The following is a 5,132-nucleotide window of genomic DNA, read 5'->3' on the forward strand; positions in this document are numbered from 1 at the left end:
TAAGGCTTTATTAGCCTCTATATTTTGGGGTTATTTATTGTTATTTGATGAGAATGACGTGACACAACTCATGGTGAAAATGAGGGTGTTACAAGTTGTTATCAAAGCTTTAGTTTAAGGGAATTAGGTTATTGATAGCCTAAGCTTAAACTGGGAGGGTATTAAAGGGATACAAATTGGGTGAACTGGGTTACTATTAGCCTAGACTTGAATTAAATGAAGGGGTAAAGGAGTATATAAGTTTGGTTTTTTTTTTTTTTATGAAAGAGAAATGGTTTAAGCAAAATATGATATGTGACAACTCAAGCTTGAATCATGGGATTAAGAATATGAATGCAACATAAGATTCATATTGGAGTAATTTGCTATTATAAAACTCATGATCGAATTGTTGGTGATGTATTGTATTTCTTTTTTAGAAAATGGGATGAGAATGGATGGTCCATTTAAGGTATGATCAGATAGGGGATTATCTCATGGGCTAGTGATTATTCAAATGACTATAAATTAAGTTAGTTGAGGTGGTGCTCAACATATATGGTTATAGATATGGGAAACTTGAGGTTAGGAATTGAAGCACTAGTAAGGTTGATAGGAAACATCTGACAAACATTTATAGTTATAATGGTGCTCTTGGGGAGAGACGTAAATGATTTAGAAATGAACATGAGGCCAATGTYAGTTAGGGTAAAAAAAAAGGGTTATGACTCTTAGAGAAAAGATTTGTCAGGATGTTCAATATGATTAAATATACATGGGGAATTCATTTGGGATGAAAAAGAGACCTACGTGATAGAAAAAGTCATATACTATATGTAATGGGTATAAGGTTGGTGATTAGGCCACCCATCTAATTGGCCATTATAAGAGGGGTATGTGTAATAACTCTTAGACCTTTGGGCGTGAGACTATGGAACGTATTGGAGTTCCATAGAGACACAATTGAAGAGTACTATTATTGGGGAACATGGTACTAGAGATATTTGAGGGGATGGTATCAGGAAAGGCCACAAACTCGTCAGACTGTGTGTCTATGTCCAGATTATATAAGGACTAATTAAACGTTTTATATTTTCATAAAAGGGAARCGGTGATGAGATGAGGGTGGAGAAGATATAATGAGTTAGCAATGGAATAAATCATAATTGATTCTTACGATTACTAATACTTAAAGTAAGTTATATATCTATAAACTTACTATTAAAATTTCAGTATGAATTATGCAGATTGATCAAAGGGATCATGTAAAAAAAAAGAGATTTTTTTTTTCAACTCATTTATATTTTGATAGCTCTGGGTATCTAAGGGGACACATATCTAGCAATGTTGTTTAATGCAACGATAGATTACAGTCGAGCCCATGACTGGGGAAAAGTCAATACAAGGGTATTAATGCAGCCTAGCTTGTGTGATCGTTTTGCAGCGACTGGTAGAAGTTGTGATTGGTCTCATGATGTCGACCAATGTGATAGAACAATATCAATGGGATGTTAGCAAAAAGGTTGCACATGTTTACAGGATGCATTCTTGCTGATGATAAACACAAAATTTTGAACAAGACCATGTAATAATAGGATTGGTGTGGATGGAGTAATCCATTGAAGATTCCTAAAATGCAAAGGTGATCTTCACTATTATAGTCCAAAAAATTTAAGTTAAGGAAAATCCAATTGTCGGGAAAATTGGACCACGAAGATGGGTAATGGTTCCAAAATTATAGCAACAATGGTTAATAGAAAGTGGCGTATAATGTCATATGACATTGATGGAATATGGAATGAGAGCTAAGAAGGAAATATGGAAATATGTGAATCAGTTCACAAAGATGTCAATATAGACCAACGGTGGGTGTCTAGAAGTTAGAAATTAAATGATAAGTAGTCATGATTATGTGATCATCATTTGTAGTTCTGTACATGTTTAAAGACGGACAAAGTAATATGGGAAAACAATTAAAAGCCTATAGAATAGAGGAAAAATATGAAGGGGACATGAGATTCAAGCAAAGGGTTTGACATACCCAGGAATTTTACGACAGAAAATGTTAATCCTCGAATAGAGGGGTCAAACGTTTTGCAAACAATAAGTRAAMCGATCAACACTGAAGTAAGTGAACAACATGTTACAAATATGGTAAGACGGATTATATGACTTGGGATTATGTAAGGGATATGAATTGCATTAGGTATGGATCAGTGGGGCATCCGTGGGATGGTTGTGCCAAAGTTTGGAAGAGACCAGTTTGGAAAATTAGGAGCTATGTAATACAACAGTAGCAAATAGACAGAAAAAAAAAAGATATACACAAAATTTGCGACATGGAGCACAATATGATATTGGAAGGGGCTAGGGAGACTCCTAAAATAGGTTTGATACACCCGTATTAACAATGTATTTACTTAGTAGAGGTGTAAATGAGTGATATATAAGTTTGGTGATATAATCACTACGAAACAACGTGTTAGACTAAAGCCTAAAGGTATCAAATTTTGAGGGAATATCGATAAGAAAGATAAGCGGATATATTGGGAAATATAGCATTGAATGATTAGCATTCATGGTTATGATGTACCCATGGTGGGCGAGTATTAAGGTGGTTAGAGATAATGTATCGAAAGTATCACTAGGTGTGAGGGTTCCTCAAATTGACCTAGTTCCAGAGGGAACACATAATATGAGGACATTGCTCTGATTTTGTCATGGCAAGAGTGCCAAATTCAATGAAAAGATTACAAGGGCCTTTGATCAAGGATACTATTTAGCTAAGTTAGCACATTGAATAATATTGATAGGGTGAGTTAAGTAAATATGGTACGATGCATGTATGCATCAATAAATTTGATGTGTATGAATTACAGGAGCRAAGTTTTTGCCAAGGGCGATGACCTATTCGATCAACTTCAAACATGCAGGGAAACATGAGCAATACATAGGGTTTGTATGAGGGCTTTTAAAAAAAAAACAGGGGAAACTTTGTGTTAGTTCTAAGTATGAAAGTAATTGGTGAAACTCAATTTATGGGTCATGGAAGTGGGATTTAGTTGAGTTAAACCAAAAACTAACACAATAATGGATTTAAGAATGCCAAAGATAGGATTACATATTTGAGGCTTATGGTTTTTAGCAAACCAATATAAGTTTCAATAGATATTTCTTAAAATCTACGTTAATGGGAGGTTTAACCAGGAGTCAAATAATTTTGAATTGGTTAAAGTCAAAGAGGCGTTTTAGATGCTAAAGGGGAGGTTAAGCCTTGCAATGAGGATGACATTACTAGAAGAAACACAAGTGTAGTATATAGTGTTGCATGCAAGTTGGGTACGTTGATGTAATAGGCAACGTTATTGCTTACGCATCATCCCAACTACAAGGACAGGGGAAGAAGTGTCATGTCATCTAATATAAAGATAGAAGTAGCAGTATTTAAGTTCAACGGTTTGAAGGAGGACTACKGGTGTTCGGGCACTAAGAAAAGTAACAGTAAGCTATACAGGGAGTTTTAAGACATGCCTTCCATGAGAGATGGAAAGTTAGAAAATATCAATTTGGCTTTAACAGATAGAAACTCCGGTAATGGAGTGGGATATGATGGTGTGGGTATTGTTGCTAAAAGAAAATTGTACCTAGAATGGTACATAAAGTTACTTCACTTCCAACCAATTAATAGGAAGTGTACATTGAAAGGTTGACAAAATTTTGGTGGATGGGAAAGTAACGATGCATAAAGTGCCATAATTAACAATCTCTGGTAGCAATTCGAGATTTACATCACGTGTTCATGCAAGTCTTTTATAAAGGATATGGAAAATGTTGAACTTGGGCAAAACATACCATCATTGGACACAGGGTCAGGAGGGGATAAATTATAAAAATTGTTCGATTTGTTGGAAGGTTAGATGTTTATACTTCAAGAAAGTAAGCATCATAAAACGTCAATAGTAGAGTTGGTTTACAACATCAATTAACATTTAAATGTGTAGAAGAAAAAAAAAGGCATGGAGGCATTTGAATAGGATATGCATGATGCTAGTATGCTTAATTATCATGAACATAGATAGATCTACTACATCAGTTAAGATTGCATTGGTACATAAGATGTTGAATGTTGTATTTAATAAGGAGAACTACGTCAATGACAGATGAAGATCGGTTATCAGTTGGGTTGGGATGACCTTAGAATATCACCATGGAAAGGAATAGTGCATTTTAGTAAACATAGAAAGTTAAGTCCAAGATATGTAGGACCATTTGAGATAATAGCAAGGGTAGAGGAGGTGGCATATCGTTTGAAGTTGCCTGAAGAATTATAATGGATTCATGACACATTCTACGTGTCAAATTTAAGGAAATGCTTAGCTGACGAATCAGCAACTCTAGCATTAAAAGATGTAAATATCAATCAAAAATTGGGTTACATCGAAGAACCAATTCAAGTCTTGGACAGAAAGGCGAAGAGGTTGCGAAACAAAACCATTTCATTAGTTATTGTAAAGTGAAAATTTCAAAAGGGGTCAGAGATGACATGGGAACCGGAGAGGGATATGAGAGCCAAGTACCCACATCTGTTCAACGATGAATGATTTCAGGGACGAAATCCTATTTTTAGGAGGGGAGAGTTGTAACACTCTAAAATAAGGGTATTTGAAATAAATGGAATATTGAAGATTTATTATGTTTTAATTAATTGAATTAAAATAATAATAATAATATTATTATTATTATTAAAATATTTAATTTTAATTGAAATGACAATTCAAAATTAAAAAAAAAAACGTGGGAAGTTGGTATTTTAAAATTTAAATAAGTCCTTGATTTATGCAAAAGAAGTTTGGTTTTTAAAATTTAAATAATTCCTTGATTTATGCAAAAGAAGTTGTTTGGAATGATAATAAATATTTTTTTTAAAAATATGGAGAGGGTGTATAAATAGGTATGTGTAGTAGCCATTCTAAAGACTTGAAGAAAAGAAAAAAAAGGAAGACGGGAATTCGGGGAAGAACGAGACTGCGAATCGAGTGTGAGAATTCGGTTTCATAAGCGTTCAAGCATCGATAAGGTTATTAGTCAGGTGAGTATTCATGAGACTTTAACTGGGATGCATGCTTATGTACAAATTATTTGAGCATTACGAT

The sequence above is a fragment of the Cynara cardunculus genome, assembly GCF_001531365.2.
Source record: "Cynara cardunculus var. scolymus isolate 2C chromosome LG 2, CcrdV1, whole genome shotgun sequence".
NCBI classification, from domain to species: Eukaryota; Viridiplantae; Streptophyta; class Magnoliopsida; order Asterales; family Asteraceae; genus Cynara; species Cynara cardunculus.